The sequence below is a fragment of the Lissotriton helveticus genome, chromosome 11 (genome assembly GCF_964261635.1).
Source record: "Lissotriton helveticus chromosome 11, aLisHel1.1, whole genome shotgun sequence".
Classification (NCBI taxonomy): Eukaryota; Metazoa; Chordata; class Amphibia; order Caudata; family Salamandridae; genus Lissotriton; species Lissotriton helveticus.
In genome coordinates, this window is record NC_136072.1 from 939,809,552 (window position 1) to 939,837,206 (window position 27,655).

Sequence of the window (27,655 nt, forward strand, 5' to 3'; positions counted from 1 at the left end):
GATTTTCTCTGTAATTTTACCCAAAATGGGTAACAGAGATATGTGCCTATAGTTTGCAAGATTTGAGGAGTCGATGTTTGGCTTCTTCTTCAAGGGTTTTACTATGGCGAATTTCCATTTGTCTGGCACCGTCCCCAAAGCTAGTGAGGAGTTAACAATATCATTAATCACCGGATTAACGATGTCGATTATATGATGTAAAAGCACTAGGGGACAAGCATCCTTAGGAGATCCCGATTTACAAGCCAAGATCGCTTCCTTAGTCTGGGAAAGAGTAGCTGGTTCAAAGGCTTGGAGGCCAGAACTACCCTCACTATTTGTAGTCCCCTGTGCCCCAAGAGGCTCCAAATGGTCTTGGGTCACAAAGTTCTTTTGTATGGCCTTAATCTTTTCATCAAAATAAGTTGCGATGTCTTCACATAACTTTTGGGAGGGAGGAATTTCTACATGTACCCCCTTGGGATCAGTGAATGATTTTACAATTGTAAAAATCTCTTTTTGATTATGTTTTGCCATAGTAATTTGATTATAAAAGTAAGACTTTTTTGCTGATTTAATGGCTGCATGGTATCTTTTCCTAAATTTTTTAAAGATCAGACAATTAGATTCTTCATAGCCCTTTCTCCATCTGCGTTCCAACTGTTTGGATTGCAGGTGAAGTCCTTCTAGTTCTTTCGAGAACCAGGGGTCCCTATGGGGTTTCTTTTACTTAATCCAACCAGGTGACCAGATGGAAGCAATTCCTCTCCTATCGATGACATCCAATCGTGGAACCGACGAGTGTCCTCACCGGGAACCCCTGTGAGAGTAGGAACCTTGTTGTGTGCCACAGTTTGCAACGCGTTATTTGTAAGTAGGCACTGCCACTCCTTCCTAGGGGGCCCTACCACTGTCTTCCTTTCTCTGTGATCCTTGACAGGGATCGGAATATTTAATGGGATAAACTGTGGTCCGACCAGATCTGTGGAGATGGCTTTCCTATCTGGAGTGTACGGAGGTTAGTGCAAGCCACATCCAGTGTATGGCCTGCCCTATGAGTTGACCCCTGAACCATTTGCTCCATACCCAGCAACTGAATCGTCTCCACAAAGTGTGAGACCCCTGGGCTATCGCTACATTCCAAGTGAAAATTGACATCACCAAGTAGCGTAAAGTTGGCATACCTGAGCATAGCCTCACTAACAGGTACATGCATCATTGAATGAGTTTGCGATTCCTTATTTGCGATTTTTAAGGAATCGCAAATAAGGAATCGCAAAACGCTATGCATCATTAAATTTGCGTCTTTTTAAGAAATCGGTATAATTCGCAGAATATATTGCGATTTCTTGTGTTAGCCAACTCGCAAATTGCGAAATCGCAATTTGCGAATTCGCAAATTGCGAGGTCGCACATTGATGCATGTTGATGACATCAGAACCAGGAAGTGTGCGGTCCATGCCTCATTTTCATTGCTGAGTCTCGAGGAGGGAGCTGGCTCTGGGAGCAGAGGAGAGTGAGAGGGAGAGAGACTGAGTACACCTGCAAAGAACTGCAAAATGGAACCTGAAAATCAAGCAGAGGACAGCCAAAGTTCAAGGAAGAGAAAAATGTAATTCTCTGAAAAAGAATTAGAAACTCTAATTGAGGGTGTAGTGCACAGCAATGACAAGATGTTTGGAAAAGCCTCAATGAAGGTACCTGAGCAGGAAAAAAGGAAGATATGGATCAGGATTCGGAACCGAGTAAATGCCATTGGGGTGACTCACCGTACCACAGAGGAACTGAAAAAGAGATGGTACGATTTGCGCAGTCGTGCCAAGGCGCGCATTGCAGACCGTTTGAAGGAGGCACATAAGACAGGAGGGGGCACACCACCAGACACTGGAAACACTCCCTTGGAGGAATTGGTGGAGTCAACCATCCAGCCTGAAGCTGTTGTTGGAGTCACACAGCTGGACACCTCCGGAGCTGCACACACGTCTGAAGATAAGAGGAATGCATGTTTAAATTGCCCCAAGTACAGAAGTCAGGATGTCAGCTCAGCACAGCGTAAGCGCACACTGTAAAGCATGTACTGCTATTACATTACTAAGGGAAATGCATCATGGGAGTTGTAGTCAGGCCAAGTACTTACAATGACACACACACACAGACATGCCAAAAGCGGTTTGAAATAGTGTAGCAGATGTCCAAAAGAACATGAAATTTATTATTTGTGAACTGTGACATACATTGATGCAGTTTTGCACTGTTTAACCTCACAGATGCAGAACGTAATGAGGCCGGGGAGAGTGATGGTCTGGAAATGCACCACAGCAGCGTATCAGAACATGAGGACACAACAGCTCTGCCAACTAGCCAGTCACGTGTGCCTCATTCCCGTAAGTCACCTGTCCCAACACTGCGTCCCATGGCGTCCGATGATGAGGTCAGTGCTGCACCTGCAGTCAGTGTACGGCAAAGATTCAGCGCAACACCCACACCAACACAGATCCGGAGAGGCAATTGTAGATCGCTACGAAGAAGACGCAGAGCACGCAGACCACAGCAGGTGGAGGTGACAAATCCGGTCTGGGGTGGCTTGGAGGGACAGATGCTCCGTTCACATCGCCTGCAGGGCAAGAACACTCGATTAGTAAATGAGGAAATAGCTAAGATGTCAGGCAACATTGCAGTACTGGCCAGTAGTGTCCAGGAACTGACAAAGGTCATGCAGGAGGGGCATGCATCGCGCAACAGACAGCACCGCCAATTGATGCAGCAGCTCAAACATCAAGGAAAGTCGAACAATAGGCTGGCCACGGCAACAACTCTGCTTGCGCGTAGATCAGTGACTATGCAGACGGAAATGTGTCATTGGAGCGGAGATGTTACCAAAGCAATACATCAAGTGACAAATGCAGTAGAGATGATGAATGCATCTGGTAGCCGAGAGAACATGACTGCAGAGGATGAAATTAGTGAGTGTGCCTCAAGCCTGAGCAGTACAACAGTGCCTGTTGCAAGTGCAGTGAGACGCAATACTCGCAGCACCACCCCATCCACTACCAACGAAAGGCAAGAAGATGCTGCCGCAGACAGACGTCTGGGTGTTCGAGGGAAAAAACGCGAGGCTCCCATCCAGAAATGTTGCTTTAAATGGTGACTTAAACATTGACACGCTGTGACCTAATCACTGACTCTCAAGTACATTTCATTTTACTTTTGGACTTATTTATTTTATTCCAATGAGTCTTGTGACATTAGTCACTTTGGCAGTTTGCTTCTGCTCCCTGGCCACAATTCATTTACATAAAGTATACTTTGCATTGCATGAAATGTGTTTGTGTCATCATTACTCACCTCAGAAGTAATTCTGTGTAATCTCCAATCTGCGCCTGCGCCCTTCTGCTGCGCGTGTGCCTTGTAGGGCAGGGTGGTGTTGCACTTGTTGGTTTCCATCCTCCGAGTCACTGTCAGACAGCTCCATTTCCAAACCTCCCTTTGTCGCTATGTTGTGCAGCATGGTACATGCTGCCACTATCTTGCAGCATTTGACGGGACTGTATTTAATTGCTCCTCCAGTCTTATGAAGGCGTCTAAATCGGCTCTTGAGCAGCCCAAATGTTCGCTCTAAAACCTTCCTTGTAGAGATATGTGCTGCATTGTATCTCCTTTGTGCGGCAGTGGCTGGATTGAGATATGGTGTCATCAGGTAATTTCACAAGGCGTATGCGCTGTCACCTACATGTGAGGGATGAAAGGCTGTCAGTGGTTGTTTCACTTTAACATTTGTACAAGGAATGGAATGATGTATTGCACATAATTACCTAGCAAATGTCCCTCTCCAAACTCTCCCCTTGCTAGACGGGTCTGAATGCCACTTTGCCTGAAGATATATGAATCATGTGCACTGCCAGGAAATTGTGACACAATGTCCATTATGATGTTTTTCGCATTACACACAACCTGAATATTCAGGGAATGATAACTTTTCCTATTCCGATACATATATTCCTGAGCTGCAGGGGGACATATCGCCACATGGGTGCAATCAATACAACCCAGTACTTGCCAGCAATTTGGTAAAACTCCTGCTTGGTCTTAGCAATTTCATGGGCTGTGGTAGGGAAACTTATGTGTGTGTGTATCCGGACCATCATGGCATCAAGGAAAGCTGACAATATTCGTGACATTGCACTTTGCAACACACCTCCTGCTACTGCAATGACTCCCTGAAAAGTGCCTGACGCCAGTAGATGTAGGCAACATAAAATCTGGACATGCGTTGGAATTGCATTGGTCCTATGAGTCTGTCGTTTTAGGATGGGGTCCAATTCATTGATTAAATCATGTATCATTTGGCCATTCAGCCTATACTTATTATATATTTCGTCCTCCTCCTGTCCAAGCAAAGTTATGCGGACTCTGAAGATGCGCTCATTAATTTGCCTCCCTCTCTGTTGAGCAGCTTGCAGCCTCATCCTCTTCGCCATCAGGTACAGACCAGCCATTTTGAAATCTGGGACCTCATTGTGGGTGTGTTTATATCAGTTTCTGTTGGTCTTCAGCTGTTTCTGATTTGCACTCATTTTTACCACCTGGTTGTGTCCCTTCTTAAATTGCGTTTGCAATTTTGCGATTTTTAAGAAATTCGCTAATTGCGATTTTTCATGCATTTCTATTGCGATTCCTTATTTGCGATTCTTTATTTGACAATCGCAAATGAGAAATCGCAATGGTTTTCGCAGATTATTTTTGCGATTCCTTAATTTTGCGAAAATTTACACTTTTTCGTAAAATTAAGGTTGATTTCAACACTTGAAATTGCGATCGCAATTGTGTTGTTTTTGCGACTCACAATTTTAGCGACTTCAACATCGCTTGATGCATGTTCCTGTAAGTGCATCGTCAAGGGAGTCCAGGAAGTCCTTGCTGTTACCTGGAGGACGATACACCAGTGCCCCTGAAAAGGAGAAGGTATTATTAATGGCACAGCAGAAACCCATATGCTCTGCTCCACTAAGACCCGGAAGCGAGAAAACTTTTCATGGTAGAGTCTTCTTATTCATTGGATGTGTACGAATGTGGGAGAAAGAAGCACGTAAACGAGTGAGAAGAGAACAAGCTTTGATAGATAAGGAACAATGCAAAAATATCCATGTGAAAGCGCTGGAATTGAAAAATGAAGAAATGAAGGAGATAAAGGAGAGAGAGGATAGGGAGCGTTGTTTACAGGTAAACTGCCAATCCCTGTCCGGCGCCCCCTCTACCCTCTCCTTAATAAACCACAGGATGATTCAATTTTGCAAGATCATTCTCTACCTCCAAATACTTTTCTCTCAGCTCCTGTCCTTGATTCTGATGATGATATTTCTCATTCGGATCAGGATTAAGCCTGGGCAAAGCACGCTCGTGTTTGTGAAGTTTCCACTACTTCGCACTACGTGAATTGCACGTAGCACAGTGCAAACACGTGTAACGTAGTGCAGCAGTCATTTTTTGCTTGCTCGCGGTGCTCAACGTCAAGTTTGCGACCGCGAGCACGCAAAATGACATCCCGGCGAGACTTTTTCCTCGTTTGCGATCAGCAACATCAAGTTGCCGATGGCGAGCGTGGAAAATACACCTCCCGACAAGCTTCTCAATGCGGGGAGGTCAGGTTTCTCATTGCGACCGCTCGTGATCAGAAACTAACAGTCCGCATTGAGAAAGCTGCCGCTCGAGTAAATATCTACTCGAGCGGCAGTAAAAGACAGCTCGCTCTGTGCAAGATGCCGTTTTCAATGATTACACAGTGCGGACAAGTATCCGGCACTGTGCAATCATCGCGAACAGCCCAATACGCAGTTTGCGTAGTGCTACGCGTAGCTCGCGTAGTGCGAAGTGCAGTTTGCGTAGCTACGCGTAGCGCAACTTTCCGAATGACGCCCAGGATCAGTCAGGATCAGATCCTCTGCGAGAGACTCGCTCTATGCTGACCGCTGATCTTGCGGCTACCCTTATATCTGCTGCTCGTAAAGCTGCTTGTGATAGTATTTCTGCTTCTAATCTTTTAGCTGATGTACAACAATGGCCGCAAAGGGAGCAGTTATATTTTCCATAAATGTTTGCTATAGAAGTAATTGAACGGTTTAGGAAGCATTCCACAGAGTTAGAGCCTGCTGATATAGCAAATGATTATAAGCAATTGCGTGACAGTCTTTTTCTCCTCCCTTACGTGGCTGACTTAATTAGACATGTGATTAAACTGCAAGCTGATGCATTTCATTTGATTGAGGAGAAAAAGGCAGCTACTGCAGCTGCACAAACACTTCAGTCCACCATGCCGCACGCCAACGCTTCAGAGACAGATAAGACTGTTTTAGTTCATGAGAGACCCATGCGGGAAGCCACACCTTTGTATGTCCCTCCTAGGGGTACGAGAACAGATGATAATAAAAATTCCGTGGATGCGAAGGGTTATTTTATTTATATTTGGGTTTACACTCTTTGGAGTAGAGCAGATGTCCCGGCTCTTAAAGCTGCATTGCCTGACCCGCGGGAAAATCTGGCCACTTTTTATGAAGAAGTTGAAGGAGCCATTAGTTCTTGTACCATGACTTTATCTGATATTGATATGTTTTTTGGGCTGATTTTACCCCCTGATATGTGGAGATCTATTCATAAAGTCGATGATCGTTACAACTTTTGGGAATGTTTGGAAGGAGCTAGAACGCATTGATGCAGAAAGGGAACCCGCACAGAAACCACAGCAAGAGATTTTAGATCTTCCTAAAGCTATACTAGTTACATTGAAAACTCTTATTCCTCCTAAAAAGATAGATTGGACTGTGTTAACATCCTGCAAGCAAAAGGCAGATCAATCGGTCTCTGACTTTTATCACACGTTTTGTGGAGGCATTTCAAGACTTTAGTGCCCAGTCATTGACCGATAACACAGCCAGCCATCTGTTTGTCGATAAATTTGTCGCGAACATGTTGCCAGGAATAGCTAGTCGCCTAAAGGCCAGCGAAAGTTCATGGACTACGTCTTCCCCAGTCTCTCTTTTGACTATGGCCCAATATTATGAACATCAGGAATTAGAAGCTAAGGGCAATGAGGATAAAAAGTATAAGGAGCTGAAAACAAAGGTTATGATTGCTCAGGTTTATGGTCCATCTTACAGAAATAGTGGTCAAGGCAGACATGCAATGTATCGCCCTGGTACACCCTCTTTTTCCCGAGCTACTTGGTCTGCTGATCAGTGCGCTTACTGCAGGGAGACTGGACATTGGGCTTTTGAATGTCCTCGTTCACCCACTCAGCAGTATCAGCGTGGTCGGGGACAAATGAGAGGCCGCCCGGGGAATCCAGTATATAGGGGAGGTATGGATGATCCTGCTAGATTTGAGACTGTTGGGCGTCCTCCAAATTCTTCAAACACATTTGAAAGCCTTAACCAATACCAAATATCTGATTATTTGAATTCGGATTTGAAGAACTCTGCTTATGCATAGGAATGCCTACGATGGGGTAAGGAATCAGTTCAAGTCCCAGTCGATCAGAAGGGTCCCTACATCCAAGCACATGTTTTGGGTTCTACTGATCGGTTACTGGTTGATACAGGATCTACTTGTAGCGCCTAGTCTAAACAATTGGTTCCAAGGGCTTCCCTGTCTGGCTTAACCATTTCATCGATAGGTTTTGATGAGGAACCTTCCCTTAGCCCACTGTCACAACCACTTGCATTCCAGGTTGATAAATGTACTGCTCCATGTCCATTTTTGCTTTCCCCAAACACACCGGACAATATTGTGGGTCTTGATATGCTCAAGTATTTTAGGGCTAAGATACGCTGTTCCCCAGAAGGTGTGCATGTTATTTTGAATGATAACTATCCGGTGGCCGAGAAGTCCTGTCTTATTAGGGAGGATGTTGCATTGGCTTCACTTCCTAGTACTTTGTAGGCTCCTTCAGACACTGATGTGGGGCAAATGGTTATTCCACCAGTGCACATTCATGTCAAGGAGGGAGTTTCATTGCCACGATTGCCTCAATACAACATTTCTCGAGAAGGTGAAGAAGCACTTGTATGCATTGTTCATGATTTGATTGAAGTGGCGGTTGTGAAAGAAGTCCCTTACAACATTTGCAGAAGCCTTATCATTCCTATTTTGAAGAAAGATACTGATACTAAGATCTATAGGTTTATCATTGATTTACGAGAGGTTAACAAGATTGTAGTGCGACAATACCCAGTAGTCTCTGACATCACAACACTTCTTACTTTGGTTCCTCCGACAGCGACTACCTTCACTGTGATTGATTTGAAGAATGCTTTCTTCTCAATCCCTATTCATCCTGATAGCCGATATTTGTTCGGCTTCCCTTTGAATAATCAATCTTTTCGATTCTGTGGAGTTCCCCAAGGATATACAGAGAGTCTTAGTATTACAGCCAAGCACTGAAAATGCAACTTGATTCTTTCTCTGTGCCGACTGGACACAAGGAAAGTATCAACACAATATGTTGATGACATCTTGTTGGCAGCTGATACGCCTGAACAGTGTGAAGACGGAACGCTGTCATTGCTTTCCTTCCTTGCATCACACCATCATAAGGTTTCACGAAAGAAATTGCAATATTGTAGACAGAAGGTTACCTATTTAGGTCACCTCCTGTCTAAGGAGGGACGTGCACTTACACCAGATCACATTCAAGCTATTTTAGACACACCAGTGCCCCGCACTCAGAAAGATGTCTGTGCATTCATTGGTCTTACTTCTTTTTGTAGGCAATGGATTTTAGGCTTCTCACACATTGATAAACCACGGCTCTTCTGACTAAAGACACTCCAATGATCCTTCCACGGACGAATGAATGTCAGAATGCTTTCCATCGGTTGTGTCAAGCTCTTTGTTCTGCACCAGAGTTAGGCATTCCTGATTATACTAAAACTTTTACACTCTATGTACACGAAAGAGATGGTTGCGCACTCTCAGTTTTAGTACAGACACACGGTGACAAGCAACGTCCTTGTGCATATTTTTCAGCTGTTCTCGATCCAGTTGCTCGTGCATTGCCTGGGTGTTTCCGTTCTGTCGCAGCGGCAGCTGTGTCTATACTTCAGAGTGAAGGGATAATCTTGTAACATAGACTGTTAGTGTTAGTACCCCATGCAGTTGATGCCCTCTTGAACCAAACCAAAACACAGTATTTAACTAGTGCTAGGTTGACAGGATACAAATTGACACTTTTGGCCCCTCATATCACTTTGAAAAGATGTTCAAGTCTGAATCCAGCTACTTTGTTGCCATACCCAGCGACTCAGTCTCAGTCACAGGAGCCTCATGATTGTATATTCCTTACTGAGGAACAGACAAAGGGTCGTGTCGATTTGCAAGACTCGCCCCTCTCAAATGTTGATGGGGAACTGTTGGTTGATGGGCTTGTTTGAAATTACCAGACGGCACGACATCAGCTGCATATGCAATTACAACACTTCAAATGGTAGTTGAGACAGCTCGTATTCCACAGAAGTCAGCTCATGCAGCTGAGCTAATAGCTTTGACACGAGTGTGTGAACTTAGTACTGACATGTCTGTGAACATTTATACAGATAGCCGCTATGCTTTCGGAGTGGCTCATGATTTTGGGTTACTCTGGAAGGAAAGAGGCTTTCTTACATCCCATGGGATGCAAATAATGCATGGAGAATTGGTGCATAATCTTCTGAGTGCCTTGACATACCCGAAGAAAATAGCAATTGTTAAATGTAGCACACACAAGAAAGTGACCGATAAAATAGGACAAGGCAATGCCTTTGCAGATCACACAGCTCGTGAAAGTGAGATGCAGCGAAGCACCACATCCATGTACGTAGTGAAGTCACAGGCTGAACGTTGGCATGATGTTAGGCAGAAAGTGCTAGACATTCAGAGATCTGCTTCTGCTGAAGAACTTGAGCAATGGTCTACAGAGGGAACATTGGATGATGAGGGCTGTTGGCGAAATAAAGACATGACTAGGTGGGAGCTGCCCAAAACCCTTTTTACAACCTATGATTCATATGGCACATGGGCCGGCACATGTTGGAGCTTCCTCGATAACGTAATTGCTCACGCAAGTTTGGGAGCATCCAGAAATCGCCGGCACAGCTAAAAGACAGTACATTCCTGCTTCCAGGGAGAGGTGTGGCGCCGCGGCCAGGGCGACTGACGCTGGAATCTGGGGACCACGGTTCGATCCCCGGCTCCGGCGGCAGGTTAGCCCAGCACCATGTGACTCTGGGCAATAGCTCGCTTAATCTTCCCGACGGCCCCCCAGTGCCTAGAGACCCTTACGGGTGATTGTGCGCTTTACAAATGTGGACTTTACTTTACTTTATTTGACTCCAGTACAATCCTGGTAAAGGGACACAAACTCCTAAAGGAGGGTTTGCTACACCAACTGCTCCTTCTGAAGTTTTGCAAATGGATTACATCCATCTTGAACGCTCTAACAATCTAAAGTATGTCTTAGTAGTGGTATGTGCCTTCAGTAAGTGGATAGAGGCGTACCCTAGGAAGGATAGTACAGCTCTTACTACAGCAAAAAAGCTTCTTAAAGAATTCTTCCCCAGATTCGGTGTATGCAAACTTTTATTGAGTGATAGTGGACCCAATTTTATTGGGCAAGTTGTTGAATATGTCTTGAAAGGATTAGGGATTAAGCAGAAGTTTCATGCTGTTTTCCATCCACAATTAGCTGGGCTAGTGGAGAGATACAATGCTACTCTCAAGTTGAAGCTAGCTAAAATACAGGCTTCCACATCCTTGAAATTGCCTGATGCATTACTTTTGGCCTTGTTGTCCATTACATCAGTGCCACATTCACGATCTGGTCTTACACCATATGAGGTGGTATTTGGAAGGCCTATGAATATTTGGGGAATTCCTAAGCCACGCCCCATACATGATGTACCTTGTGTTTTGATGAGTTACTACCTATCACAGTTGACTGACAGCTTGATTTCTATTCATCAACAGGTTTGAGAAGCTCTTCCTGACAGGTCTGCAGGTGACAGTTCTGGCCTCCGGCCTGAGACCATGTAATGGTCTGATCCTTCCAGATGTCGAGCAGCTTGGAGCCCAGGTGGCGTGGCCCAGAGCAAGTACTCTTTTCGACGAGAACTGCTGTTCGAGCGACGAACAGGAGGAACTGAGTGCATTCTACCCACTGCAAGAAGGTGCCGTCTACCCTGGTGGAACCTACTGCCTTGATTGACCATCAAGACATCCTGGATACGGAGAGAGGCCTAGTCATATCACCTGAAGAACCAGCGGAAGTTCTCTCGGACCACACGATGCCTGGTGTATCCCGATACCAACTGTGACCCCGGAAAGAAACTTCCTTGTCGAAAAAGACTGGTTGAGCAACCGTCCTGGGTTAGTGAGTGACTGAGCTGAAGAGGGGGGATATTTTGGGGTAGTGACACCCATATTAACCCTCAGTGAAGAAACCAACGGCTGCCCAGGACTTTAGAGCTCCACCGATTTTTGTTATTTCGACAATGAGATGAATATGCCTAAGGAGAAAACATCAACTGGTGCAAGAATCTGTGATAAGAAGATAATGTGCATTACTGGGCTTATTGTCACTGTGGTCACTATGGCAGTGATAATTTGGGTTGTAGAGGAAGTGGCTCCTGATCAACAAGTTCTGTCTGCCACTACGCCAGCACCCACTGAACACCACTATTTTACTCTCCCTTATCATGATCAGAAGCATAGACAATCCTATCTGAACGACACGTTCATCCAGATGTTGCACCACACGCAAAATGCTACGAACATTACTGACTGTTGGGTGTGTGGAATGATGCCAGCTCATCAGAAAAAGGGAGGAACACCTTTCATTCCTCTTCCCTTTTCCCAAAATGGCTCTTGTCAAGCCTGGTTTGCACTCCTATTTGCTTCTCCAGCTATTACTGATATGGCTGTAGGGAGAACGAACTATTACCTTAAGAAAGTGTGTTATCCTGATGAAAAAGGTATTACACAAGCTGAAGGGACTAAATTGGAGTGGGAGGAGTACCGACCAGGAAATGGGCCATTTGTAATAGCTGTCACTAGAGCCCGAGCAGATTTGTGTGTGAGCAGTGTTGGGAAAATCCCAGTAGAAAGAAGTGAATTTACTCAGGTTTTGACCATTGATGGTAGTAACAATAATAGTTTCACGTCTTCTCAAAATACATATTTCATCTGTGGGAATAAAGAATACTACCATCTACCTGTTGGATGGTCGGGAGTCTGCTATGTGTCCTTTTAACTACCTCCTGTGTTTCTGGCCCATGCATCATACCACAAGGACTATCGATTGTTTAATGACATTTCTAAAAACAGATACAAAAGAACAATAAGTAATGATGTGGTGGACCAGATTGACACTACACTACAGCAATATGTTGATTTCAATTTGGGACTGTTCTTCTTTGTTGGTGCTGCCTTGAACAGTAGGAAAATAAGATGATTGACTCGTGTCGTAGAAGCTGTGACCAACCAGACAGCTATGACACTTGAAAACATCACAGAGGAACTGCAAATTGCGAGGATTGTGGTGCTCCAAAACCGTATGGTTCTAGATGTGGTTTTGGTTGATCAAGGTGGTGCATGTCGCATTATCGAAAGCAGCTGCTGTATATACATACCGGATCATGCCCCTTGCGGTTTTGATGCGATTTCCAAATTGCATAAAATTGCTGCTGAAATCCACCCCGATACTGGCACATGGACTTTTGCCAGCTGGTTTTGGACACTACTTGTTACCTGGGGCTGGAAAGTGTTAACAGTCCTGTGTATACTGTTTGCAATTCTACTGACATGCTGCCTATGTATACAATGTGGTCCAATACTTTGCCCCATCTTGATTACAGCCTGTACACCTGTTAAACGTAATGTTGCACAAATGAATGCCCAGCACATATTAGACAAAGAAATTGATCAATTGATGCAAATCGATGTACCTGAAATATATTTAGACTCCTCTAGAAGGTGAATGTCTTCAGCTAATGCTAAAAGGGTCGTCTGTGGAAATTTGGCAGAGATCGATGTTAGCATTTAGCTGAAGCCATCTTGTTTCCGGCAGCCATTTTGTCTGCCATGTGCTCGCCATGTGCTCTTTCCTTCTTCTCTGTTGTTTGCACTTGTGCCTTGCTCAAAGAACTGGCTATACTTAGCTTCTGCTACTCTGCACATGCACAGAGAAGTCTATAGCTGCCCATGCACCTGTTTAGGTCTGTTACTGTCAGGATGTTTCTACTGAAGTCAGAAACTGTTAGCTCCTCCTTCTTTGTTGACTGTGCATTTCTGTATGACCAGTTATGTATGTACCTCTCCTACTGCACTGCTCTTTTAACTATGTTCCCCATAATATTTCCTCTCTCTACTGTCCTCCCCTCCTAAAATGGGGTGGACAAGTGGAGCAACTCTGCCCGCTCGCTGAACTCAGCAGAAATACATTGAGTTTTTCTGTAATTCTGCAGAATTTTGCATAGTGCAACTCCGTGAGCTCTGCCCACCCTTACTCCAAACCGCGAATGTAGGAGATCAAGGCTTGACACAGCAGGAGATAGCGGTAAAACGGTCTACCATGTAGATGGATTTCATACTGGAGGGAGGCAAACAGTTTCAGCTTTATGCCCTCCATACCAGTGCTGCCACATGATGTAGCAAATCTCCCACCCATGATAGGGTCTATGCTGTAAATCTCCATTTCCTTCCCATCTTTGCTAATGTCCCTCCCCAGCTCTGCAGTACCACGCATGTCGCCATGGGAAACAGGAACCTTGCCTGTTCCCCATACAATAAGTGTTAGATTGGGGTGTCCTGTAGAACCAACTTTCCAAGTTAAAAAGCGGTGTCATCCTGAATTTCGTACCACCATTCATCGATAATTATTAGGTGGGACCCTCAATAATAGGACGCAACAATGGCCGTGGAGATCCCTCATCATATGTGAATTTGAAACATTTAGTGAGGGTTATGCAAGGGTTCTTGCTCACGGTGCCACTGAATTCAAGCCAGCCTGGGGTGAGGGGTGAGACCCCGAAACCGGTCTCAGGATGCTTGTTTCCGGTCCAGGGAGGACCTGGCCTGGCAGTTTGGGCTGGGCTGTTCCCATGAGGAGCAGAATCAAGACTGATTTGCATATGGCTGGTTCCAAACTGGGGAAGCATAGTATGCAAAAGAACGATGGATTAAAACCAGATCCCTTGATTGGGGGTGAGTGGTTGAAAAGTTTCTGCACTCCGTACATCATCTTGTTGTGTTTGCTATGCGAGGGGTGCCAGAATTCAATAGGAAACTTTGAAACATGGACTGTACTGTCTGGAAAAAGGAGTGCAATAGTGGGAATGGGTACTTTTGGAGGTGATAAAGAAACGAGGGGAGGGACACCATTTTGAATATCGGTGACCGTACCATGATGGACAATGGAATGCCAGACGAAGTTTTGATGTCTGGCGTCAGGGCCTCAAGGAGTGACTGTATATTTATCTCCCATGCCCGGGGAAGGGTCGGGGTCATATGAACTCTCAAATATTTGACGCTGTGCATGGCTATCTGGAAACCAGAGGCCCATTCCAAGTTCTGAGTGGGGTGGACAGGGAAGGTGATAGATTTGGTCTTATTGATAGAGAAAACTGAAGTCTCACTGATGATTCTAAGTATTTGGTGCACACAGGAGCCAAAGGTTTCTGATTGAGTCAAGAAGATTAGGGCATCATCAGCGTAAAGCACAACCCTAGCTACAGGTCCCTACTTCTACTCAAAGCACTGGACCAGTGCACTTATATGAAGCCATTCGGCCAGGGGTTCCATGGCAGCGGAGATAACAGACACCCCTGATGCATGTAGTGTCTGATGGGGGAATGCCCTAGAGAGGACAGTAACCACTCGTACATGAGCAGTGAGATCTGTGTAAAGGAGTTTAACATATTTTTAAAACTTGGGCCTAAAGCACAGCCGGTGAAGGAGTTTGAAAAGGTACCTCCAATCCATCGAGCCAAACACGGTTTCAATATTTGCCAACAGGAGTGCCGCTAGGCAATTAGGGTGATCAGCTAGGGAAATCGCATTATATACATTACTAATATTTTGCATGGTGGCACATCCAGGCATGAAGCCCTACTGATCGCGAAGGATGAGGGAGGGTAAAATACCAAAGCAGGTGGTTGGCTAGAGCTGTGGCCAGGATCTTGGCTTCCGTATTTATTAAATATATTGGATGATAGGAGGAGCGCTGATTATTGGGTTTCCCCTGTTTTGAAATCACCACAATCTCTGCACTGTGGAAATCAGGTGGAAGTAGTTCTGTGTCAACCGCCTCCTTCAGGGGTTCCCCGAGCTTCCCCACAAACAATAAGAACTCGCTTGGGAACCCATTGGAACCTGCCGTCTTACCAGATTCCAGTTCACCCAGGGCAGTTGTTAGTTCCTCAGGGGTCAGGTCTTCGTCAAGCATGGCTCTATAGGCCAGCGTAGAGTCTTGAGGGGCAGGCTTGACACATACTGAGTAATCTGTGTGCCTGACAGAAGGGCACGCGTAAAATACCGGCCCACATAAAAAAGAGTAAATTGATGTGCCATAGCCTCATCCATGAGGAACCTGCAGAATCCAACAAATTAAGGATCGAAGTGGTGCCTGATATTGGAGCAGAGACAGTGTAGTAGTTTAGTAGCTTTGTAATCGTTATCGTAATCATACGCTCTTGTATAGCGCCTTATCACCGTAAGGTCTCAAGGCGCTTGCTTTTGGAAACCGTCCTGGTCTTTCTCTGCGAGATTACCCCTACTGGGCATTCCCAAGGTGAAGACCAGGCATCCCATCGCGGTGGGGCCGAAGTGGAGATTAAGCAAGCTATTGCCCAGAGTTGCAGAGTGTGAACCCACGATTCGAGTAGGCACCGAGGCGAGAATTATCGAGTCTGTGGACATTATGAGCTCAAGACCCTGCCGCGTCGGGAATTGAACGCTGGTCCCGGGTCTGACCTCTGGATCAGGGTCTGCCTCCTCTGACCGGTGAGCCACACTTCTCCACCTGAAAGGATGTTGTTGGACCAATTGCCAGCTTTACATTTCTTCGCAGTCTGGTTAGCTAATAACCGTCCCTCATAATGTTGGCTTTAGTGTCCCCCACAGAATACCCGGGAATTGCACAGAATGGTGGTTGTGGACTATGTATGTGACAACTGTTATTTATAGTTATTTTATTTACCAGAGTTTTATATAACGTGAACAAGACCCGTGGGTTCAGAGCGATTAACAATTACAAAATGGCAAAAACTATACCGCTGATCACTTTAAGTAGGTTTCAATGGAGAAAGCTAGAATAGGGACATATAAGCTTGTACTTACAAGTCTTCACCTTTAATATAATGAACCCTGCCTTCTGGGCTCAGGAGGCCTACATTAGGGTGCCTGGCCTATATTTAAAATAGTGCTTTGACCTTGCCACACATTGTGAGGGCAAAGCCGAGTTTGAGCAGTTTGCATTGCATTTGCAGTCAGCAATGGCAAGACTGCTGTCATTTGTTTAATTGGGTCACTTGGGTGGCACAAACAGTGCTTGAGACCCTGGTGACTCCTTTAACTCCCATGCCCTAGGTGCTACTGGCGCCATTTAAAAGGGGGCTAAAGTCCTTGCCAATTTGGGTTACCAAATCACATATATCAATTTTGGGGAGAGAACAATGGCACTGGGGCCTGGACAGCAGGCTCAACTGCAATGTCAAAGTCATAACCATCAGTGTAAGGGAAAGCATTGACAGAGTGGCCATACAAAAGGGGCACTTTCCTACAGGGTAAAAGATCATAACAAGCAAACGTCTTACAAAATAAACTACAATGAAAATGACATACATAGGTCGGTGTAGGAGATTGGGTAAAATCCCTTCTCAATGTCATTATACATAAAATGTTTTCTGATGTGGTAAATCCATCCGGAGAGACAAAGTGAGCAATGGGAGTATGGTAAGATGGTAAATGTTGAAGTATCAGAAGAAGGGAAACACCCGTTCTCAACCATCCAGCGGGGAAAAACATGATGATGTCTACATGTCAAAAAAGCCCTGTCAAATTTAGATCAGAGGTGTTAGGCAAGTGGTTCTGAATGTGGGGGAGTCTCGTAAGTAGACAGGCAAATAAAAGGCAGATCAATTAAGATCACGACTTCTGTGATACTGGAACTGTGTCTGGCAGTTCTTATTGATTCAGCATGCAGTCAGTAGCTTTTGTACAGTTCTAGAACCATTTAATGGCCACACTCATATCACTGCTAACCCTCAAACTGCTATGGGTGTAGGCTGCACATGTATATAAGTCAATGTCATAAAATATAGGGAGGGAACTCTTATTACTGTGCCTCTCTTTTATCTCCTTTTATTAAGGGGGAGAGGGAAACCTAATAAGTTTTGTAAAAGGACCCACCAGTACCACTTCATCATCCTCGGATCCTCATCCAGTACCCCACTTTGGGTGGGCTCAACACTTTTGATTAGCGGAGATCTTTTTTTTTTAGATGGTGCAACGGGATCTCAGATTAAAATTGCCCGTAGATTTCACTCATACTTATTGTACACTTGTTTATTCAGGGTATCTTTGGCAAGATTAAAAACAATAGATGATGTCCTAAGGGTATACATTGTACTCACACATCTGGGGTTGACCCGAGTTAGCCAACAGAAATCACCTAAAAAGGTCATATGGATTTCTTCAGGCCCGTATTTTAAGACCCCTAACATCTTTTCTCAATGACCGTACACTGTTTATGTTGCCCCGCCATACATGATTCTTGCACCTGTGATACACTGTGCATGCCTATACAAGCCATAAATAGGGACTCTCCGTCATCATTAGGTCTAGAGAGATAGGTAGAGAGACATTGTTTATTATTCATAACTCACTTTCACTTATAAAGTGGTCATTCATGGAATACTCTACACTTTTAAATAGTGGTGTAGGTGCTCATGCAGTTTTCCTCATCATCTTATATCATGGTTGAGGGCAAGCACACACTGTTCTGATGTCAAGGTGAGAACGATATTAGTACATACAAACATGTGCAATACATACTTGTATGTATAATACATGTAGACAAGACAAAACAAATTACTGGACCTACATTTATTTAATATTTTTTAAGGCCCCATATGGTCAGTGAAATGGGAGGACCCTGTAGTCACATAACATCAAAACATGGAAGCCATACATAGATGATATCTTGGTTATATGGAAAGGCGATATAAACTCCACACAGCCTTTTTTCCATAGATTAATTATTGTGGTCCCAATCAACTGTCCGCCCATTCATTAAGCAGTGAATACCTCACTTTTCTGGACGTTACAATCTTTGCTGACAAGTTTACCATAAACCGACAGATAGAAATGATTTACTCAAGTTTGACAGCTTCTACCCCTCTGAACAAAATCCTTCCTTATGGACAGATTTTGCACCTGGGAATCAATTACAGTAAAATCTCAGATTTCAAGACCGAAACAGAATTTTGGTCTGAGAAAATGAGAATGTTGGATTACCCAGAAAAGATAATTCAAACATCTAAAAAAAGAGAGGTAGAAATCAGAATAGGAAAACTTTATTGGAGACAATGATTAAAGATGCTAACAAAGAGGAATTGATTTGTTCCCAACTTTCAATATAGCATCCACTATGGTCAAGAAAAGCATTGGAAAGAATCAGCATATTTTGAATACAGAACTCCATAAATGGGCTCGAAGTCTTAGAGAGTCACACAGATGGACTAGGAGTATTAGAGACATCTTGGTACATTCGTAACCAAGAAAGACCATGAGTAAAGACAACATCTTGGATAGTCACTTAGGTCTCCCGACAGTGACTGGAGACTATCCCATTGGACACTGTAGTATCTGTCATCTGATGACCACACCAAAAACAGTGGATTGGGGTTACCTACAATGTGGCACATGAGGAAACACATTATAGGGCTCATTACGATGTTGGGTAGAAAGCATCCGCCCGACACCGACGCGGATTCGGGACTAACCGACTTGCAGTCAGTCGTTCTGACTGCCGGATTACGCTGCCACCGAACATTATTCGGTGGGAGTCCCACTGTTCCCTTTGGGAGCTTGTGTTACACCCGAGAACCGACTGTAACACAGGCTACTATGGGGAAATGGGGTGTGTGCAGAAAACCCTGCACCCTGTCACACCGTGCAGGGTTTTACAGGGTTGTCCCTTAGGTAATCCCTTGGTCATCAACCGTAGGCTGTGGGGGCTAGGGGGCCCTTACAGGGGTCCCTAAAGTCACTTTCCAACAGCCTTTTTGTGTCGGACAGGCTGACGCGGAAAGGCTGTTGGAAATCGACATCGTAATTCCGACACGGAAACTCTGTCCATAGGGGTGTACGATGCGGTTCTGACCGACAGGAATACTCCGCGAGTTGCTCGGAACTGAGTTGCAATAGCAGGGTAGTTTATGTTCCCACTACGAACATCGTAATCAGGCGGTCGGAATGTAAACCGACCGAGTCGGTCGGAAAGGCTCTGAGGCGGTCGTGAAGATTTCAACTGTCGGGAGGAGACTTTCTTCCGGACATCGTAATGAGCCCCAAAGTGTAACTCAAACCAAGTAATCTACATTATTACTTGCCCTTACTGTCTCTGCTTTATTGTCATGAAGATCCTAAAAAAAAGACAAGCATTTGCAAGCACCACAGTCATGTACGTTGTCGAAAAGCCACCACTGAAATGGCTGAACACTATATATCTATGGGACACACCACCAATGATCGATTGGTGTTAGGACGAGAGCAACATTCCTACATTTCCTATCAAACCTAGAAAGAAACACATGTTAACCCCTCTAACCACACAGTGATGACGGCACTTTTTTTGAAGACTTACATGACACAGAAGATACTTGTATACTGATCTACACATTTTCGACCACTAAGATGCAGAGTTGTGAGTACAGGCGTAGGTTTACTGGCAGCACATGGACATTTGGGGAAGAGGCTTAATTTCCTGTTTCTTCTGCACATATGATTTTCTTACTAGCAACTAAGGTGTGTGTTAGACATGGGGTCTCTAGTTGGCAGTGTTTGCACCCTGTTCAAGTAGGGACCCTCAGTCTAGTCAGGGTAAGTAAGCTAGACACTAAGTATAACCCATGCTCACCTCCTTGATTGCTTGGCATGAGCAGTCAGGCTTATCACCAGAGGCAATGTGTAAAGTATTTGATCAAAGACACACACAGTAACACAGTTAAAATGTCACAAATGTATTCCACACCAGTTCAGATAAATAGCTAATATTTATCTGAGTCAAATAAGACCAAAACGAGGAAAAATCACAAAATTTCAAAGATTAAATCAAGTATAGCTTTTTAGAAAACAATATGTCTAAGGAGGCTATCTAGCCAGACTTGACATTGATGACTCCACAAAGTCAGTCTGACTTCAATGGAGTAAGGGCCAGCGTCAGGAGTGATGCTGAGGGAGTGACCTGATTAGGGTCACCCGGGTCACTCACGACAACCACTCAGCCTTCCATACAAATGAAAAGTCGGTCAGACAGTAGAGAATACAAACCAAGTATATTTTATTCAGGTACACTCTGGTCTGACCAGCTCTTTAGATTGCTGCAGAGGGACTGACTTCAGCAAGCATGTCGATACATTATGTACAATTCACAACCAATAAAGACACGCCCTGACTGGAAATTTCCAATTGGTAGCTGATGGACAAAGGGAATACAGAAGGATGAGTCTCGATTCTGAGACCGGGTACATGCTATCTCAGTGCCAAGGTCACTCTGCCTGTGCCCGCCGCTCTAAGGGTGGGAGCAGGTCTATCTAGTGGGAAAGGTTTGCACTAACAAGAACAGTGTATTCATTAATACAGCAAGGACGAAAACTATTGCAGCTGCTTTCAGCTGGGGCAGAGAGACAGAAGTTAGTTTTAATCATGGCTCAAAATGGCGGCTGGAAATAAAATGGTGCCGCGAATGCTAACTTAAGACGTACCATGCATGAATAATTCATGCATGCATTTTAGCAGTCGTTAAACCATTTCATTACTATCTAGAAACAGATATCACATTGCAGGAATAAGAGCTGCCACTACAAGCTGATGTGTGTATGGTCAATATTCAAAGATACCCTCATCAATCAGCATAATGTTGTTAATATCTTTCTGCAACATGTTCGCAGCATTAGTGTTGTGGGCTGATAACTTTGGCTTACATGTCAGAGCATTTACACAATAAGCAAAACAAGCCGGGAGGCAGTGTATGCAAAGGCAACATGTAAAGATAATACCAGCTACTGCAACCAAAAAAATACGGATTTTCCAACCCCAGAATGTGAATATAACCCAGAACCATCCGAGAGAGTCCAAGTAGCATTTTCTTGGTGTATGTCACATGAGAGTCTATGCAATTTCTGTATGGCAGCATACACATTAGGGGCGTGGTCAGGTATGTACAAACAGCAGCTACTGCCAATAATGTGACAGGCCCCTTCCCGATCAGCAGGGATGACGTCTAACACCACCCTGTTTCGTAAAGTGACAAGCCTCGTAGCCTGGAGCACAGCAGTAATATTGGTCAGAGTCCCTGCTGTTGTATTAATAACCCCTTCCACAACTCTTGTTAGCCGAAGAATGTTAAGGCTATTGGACAATGGGGCCCCAAAAAGGTACGATACCCTTCATGGCATCCTCAAACTGTTGTTAGGTAGTATCTGCTTGGTCTATATCCTTCATGTCAATGACCCGTCTCACCTGGGGCAAGTATACACTCCTACGCTGCAGCTGATGGTCTTTGTGGTAAGTGGATGGAGCTATATATACAGGGGGAAGAAGAAAGAGAGTTAACCACCTGCCCAACCATCCCCTCTGGAGCCAGACATAAGCTTGGGATCCACAGACAAAATGGACATTAGGGGTGGTGCTAAGGGCAGACTATCGGCCCTTCTCAACTTATATGTGGGATTGTATCTGCTCTCCCTAACTTTTATCCTCCCGGTCCCCTGGACACAGAAACTAGCTGTTGTGTTGACCACTGACCCTGCCATTGGCTGATCCTCTGTAAAATTACGAACCTGGAAGGGTTAAAATTACTTAGACGTGTTGAACCCTTGGAAATCAGCCATTTCCATTCGAAACCAGGTCTTACTCTTTTCTATGCGTTCATACAGGACCTTAGAAATAATCTACCAAATGTCTCTTGTCCTGTCTGTCCTACTGGGGGAACCCGGTGTTCAAACTGTACATTCTGTACCATAGTGCGAGAGTCAACAGGTGTCCTATCCAGAGTAGATATTTGGGGAGTGGGACACACCATACTGAGCAATTCAAACCAACCCTCGCAACTACTGATGTATGACAGTGGCATGGGCAACAGATTATCACTTTTGTGAGTCACTGAGAGAAGCAATCCACACACCCAACAATTAGTTGTATTCGACACCTCATGAGCTTGATGCAACATTTGTATAAATACATTATCTTTATAAGACTTTCGTGCTCTCCTTGGTGAGGGACCAAAGTAAAAAACATGTGTTCAGGGGGAATTGGTGTTGTAACAACCAAAGAATGCACAGGATACTTCTCTTTCAGAAACCAGGATATCCCCAATACAATTTGTTGGACTTAGCCCTGCTTGCAGGGTCATCCCGAAACTTTTTGCCTTTCCCCTAGCCCTTTAGCTGTGATGGAATTGGTGGGTTCAGGATGTTGGACACTTTGGCGCTGGTTAGCAGTGCAAAGTGTGTGTGCTTTCTGCATAACATAGGTATATTAGGAACCACAACCCCCCTTTAGGGGACATCTCCCCTATGGAAGGAAATGTATATAGCATGTATGGTATGAGAGGAACAAAATAAATGCTTTGTAATGGTGTACGCACCTTTATTTTCACCATTGCAGAAATGTCACTTTTAAAATGGACGCCATTTCTCTCTGCTTGTTCCGCCTGCCTGAGGTGGGTTGGCGGTCTACTGTTTGAAGTGACAAGGTGCTCTACACTTCCCTCAGTGACAGTGAGGCTGGAACTGCCAGGGACCTTCTAGAAGCTACCAGCTCTTTCTGGTAGGCGGGAGGAGGGTGTATATGTAGAGCAGTAGAGATGCCATGTGCTCAGACTGAGGGTGGACTGGAATGAAAGGGGACACTCTGCCAGGAGGTACCGCCGCATGGGCCTGAGTGCTGGTCCATGGGTCCATCTGTACCCCTCTGCTGTCCACTGGGCCAGAAAGAGCCTTTGCTTGAGTGAAGACTGCTGTGCCAGGAGGAGTGCCACTTTATGGGAGATGACTGCTTCTAGGAGCTGCTGTCCTGCACTGATGAGTGCCCGTTGTCTGCTGATCTTGCCCAGCCTGGCCTGCCTGCTCTGCTGCCCTAGCGCCTTGTGAATGCTATACTTTGACTGCCTGCACTCCAAGGAGGTGAGGTACGTGGGCGCTACTCCCACGGGTGGTACCCCGGGAACTGTGAGTCACCTAGCGCCTGGTGAGAGCCAGATTTGAAGTGACTGTCCTGCTCTGCCTGCACTCTAGCGCCTGGTGGGCACTGTTTTCCTGATTACCAGAAGAGGTACACTATCTTCTGTCCCTGAAGCTTCTACTGGGACCTAGTGCCTCGCAAGCGCTATATATTCAAGGTGCCAGGGGAAGAGGAGCTGACGCCTGCAGTGCTGTGCTGTCAAAGCGCTATATTTCAATTCCCCTGCGTGTGTGCTGCATTGGGGTGCTGCCAGAGTGCCATATTTGCATTAACTGCGCTCTGCTTGCTACCAAGGCGCTACAACTGTGCCCAGGAGAAGAGGAGCGGACGTCTGCAGAACCGGGATTCTAAAGCGCCGTCAGGGGATCCCGGCATGTGGGATTCCCCCCTGCCTGCTTCGTTGACAGTGGGCAGCTGCAACATATTGGGGGGCATTGTACTTCTCAAGAGAAGAGAGAGGGGAGTGAGAGACACTCCTGCCCTGCCCCAGTGCTTTGCGCACTTTGCTTTTGCTGTTTTTGCAGCCAGCCCTGACTTTGCGGGACATTGGGCATTTGAGCCCCGGAGAGAGGCCAGTTGGCCTGCGGCCATTTTCAGAGTTTTGTGCCCCCGACTGGGGCGAACTGTGTTTATGCTGGTGAAGCCTATTGCCCCATATGATTTTGTGCATAATATTGTTGCATAATGCATTTGTACCTAGGATGATACTTAATGCTTTTCCCTCCGGTTTGCAGTGCTGATTTTCGGCCATTGATAATTTGAGAGCCCCCGAGTAGGGGCTCCCCAGGCGCAGTAGTGCCAGAAGCGAATCTGCAACCTTGGGGCAGTTATTCCAGGTGTATTTACATAAAGTGTACTGTTAATGTAGCTTCTGCCTAATGCATGTGGTTATTTTGCTAATTCTTTCTTTCCCCCCTAATGCTTACAGGATGTTTGGGGGTTACTAGGTATGCACCATTATGCTAATGTTCTGTCCTAATGTGCGCAATGATGAAATGCCTCATGTGTATGCCCCATTCTAATATGATTAGGCCCCATGTACCGCAGGAGGTGCCTTATGCATCTGCTAATGCCTAAGGTGAAGTTGCCTAGCGTTTTTACCCTAATGAGAATGCTTCATGCCTACTATGTGTATGCCCACAGGTTGATGCCTAATGCTTTTCCCGCATAATAGGTTATTCATACTGTTCGTATGCCTAATGCATTAATGCTGGCAATGCTTTTACTCCAATGCTACCTTTTGGGGGTCCTGTGTAAAGTGCCTAATCTAAGATGATTTAATGCTCCCAGGGTTTGGGCCACAGTTGAGTATGGAGTGGCTAATGATATGCAGAATATGCTTACCCGTTATGCCTAATGTATTCGTGTTTTCAGGTCCACTGTGACGGTAAGCCTAAGGTGTTAATTCAGGCTCTATGCCTAGTGCTAAGGGTTTCCTTTCCCCTAAGGCTGCATTGCTGGTGTTCTGCATACTATGCCTAACCTGAGGTTCCCATTCCAGGCTACGGCAACGATGATTTATGCTTGAAGTTATGCATAATGTGTGTTCATGATTAATGCCTTTATGCTTCTGTTTTTCCCTAATGCCTACGTGGCTGGTTTCATGTTTAGGCCTACCTTGACAAATGCCTAAAGTGATTTATGCCAAGTGCATGTCTACTCACCACTAGCTACGGCTGTTGAGACGTTATTGCTTATGGACTTTCAGTTATACTTGGACTTGTGATGGTTCTGGCAGCGGCCCGATTGGCGCTGCGCTGTATATAGTCCCCCTGTGAATTATTCCCTAGTGCCGGCTGGCACAGTTTATCTACCCCTGTGATTCCCTTCTGATGTGTTTATTTTATAATACACAAACTGTTTTTCACCTAACTTGGTGTGGAGTTTCTTTTTGTGGTATGCCATGTGTGTCGCCTGTGTGTGCTGCATGGATGCTTTACACATTTCCTCCGGAGTTATCCCGCATGCTCTGCACTACGCTACCCGTTTCTAACACAATTATTAACCCAATCGCAACTACTGATGCAAAAACTATTTGACTTTTCGTGGACCAACCCCATTGCGATAGTCACTGATGCTAATGGCTGTTCTTACTCCCCAATGAGCCGACCAAATGGATACATTATGAAACAAGGAAAAAGGGATGCAATAAAACTGATGGTAGACTCCTATTGTTCATCAACGTTGGCACTCTTGAACATCGGCGGTGGAGCTGCTCAGTCCTAGCTCTTGATGAATTCCACATCTTCCAGAATAATGTACCCCCCTCCAAGGGGGAAAATTCGGTCTTTCCTGTTCAGTGTCTGAACAATGCACCAATCTCACCTCACCCTAAAATAACACTGTTGGTATTATAGGCAAAGTACACCCTGACTTGCGCAGTCCATCCCTAACTAAAATGACTTCTCCTTTGGTGCACTGTCCTTCACCGAGGGCACAAGTTATACCTGGTGACTCCAGACACAGAGGGGTCAATGAAAAGGGGCTCATGCACAGAGGGGTCAGTGGAAAGGGGCTCCTGAATGGCTCTGATCTCCAGGGGCACTGCCGCATTTAGCACCTCATTATTTTCGGCATCCGTTTGGGGCCATGTTAGAATAGCATTGCTGAACGGGATGAACTGGGGCATCTTCTCATGCTCCGAATCCCCAATGCCCTCCCTTAATCACTGATTATAGGGCAAGAACAGGGTACTCTGTGGCAGTGATGCGACTGAATTCAGTTCTTCCAGTCGGCGACTTTTACGGCTGTGTGGGTAGCATGGAGGACCTGGACAGGTCCCTTCCAGCGGGGCTCCAAAGTCTTTTTCCGCTGAAAGTTCTTCACCATGACAAAATCGCCGGGCCGAATGTCATGTCCGGGCCCCTTTGGTACAGATGGTTGCGACTCATATATCTGTTGGTGAATAGAACGCAGACTTTTAGTTACTTCACACAGTCGCAATGGCTGTATTCTCTTTAGTGGGGTAAGCCTCAACCCATTTACTGAACACACAAACAATCACCAACACATACTTCAAATTATTGACCCTGTCCATTTCAATTAAGTCTATCTGGAGGACCTCAAAAGGGAAAGTGGGAGGTGCAAGATTCCTGGGTGGTGTAGGGGTACCCTTGCCAGGATTGTGCATCATGCATACCATGCAGTGTTTTACCAAAGGTGCAGCTGTCTTGGTGATGTTGTCATTTTGCCATACGGGGTTTAACCACTTGCAAATACCCTTAGCACTGATGTGAGCTGGGCCATGGGCCAATATCACCACAGGAAGAACATATGCATCTGGCACCATCCATCTCTGCTTCCCTGACTTATCAATCCAACATTCTTCATCATTCAAATTTGCTGTAATTTCTTGCCACACCGCTAATTCCTCCACGGTGGCCTCACTCTGGATCTCCTTCACATTTTCTCCTCAAACATGGAGGACTCAGGCACCCATCTGGCGGACCTGCTACAAACATTCTTTTCATTTTTGTTCGGGCTGCTTACTTAGCCGTCTGATCCTCAAAAGCGCTCCCCTTGCCCACATTTTCAGTAATTTTCTTATGGGCGCTGCCACATTCTTAGAGAGTGTCAAAGCGGACAGAAACCTATGTATACGAGGACCATGCTGAATGCATGCCCCATGGGAAGTAAGGAATCCTCTCTCTGCCCAGAGCCGCTCAAAATTATGGGTGACCCCGATGGCATACTGGCTGTCAGTATAAATATTAATAACCAGATCCACACTCAACTCACAGACTCGAATAAGGGCGACTAGCTCTGCAGCTTGGGCCGACTGATAGGGAACTTGTGATGTTTCAACTACCATGTGCAGCATTGTAATTGCATATGCAGCAGTTTAGTGCCATCCGGTAACATAAAGCAAGAGCCATCAACATATAGTTTCCCTTGGGGGTCAGATAAGGGAACATCAGTCAGGTCTACCCATCCCTTTGTCTCTTCCTCTGTCTGAAAATTGCAATCATGAATGTCAGTCTCCTCATTCTCAGAAGGGAGGGGTAGCATCTTGGCTGGATTCAGATTGGCACACCGTTTAATTGTAATGTGCTTTTGAAAGAGCGTTAACTCATAACCAGTCAGACGCGCACTGGTGAGGTGCTGTGTCCTTGTCTTATTCAAAACTGTATCCACAGCATGGGGTACCATGAACGTGAGGTCAGTATCGAGTACAAGTCCCGCCGATTGT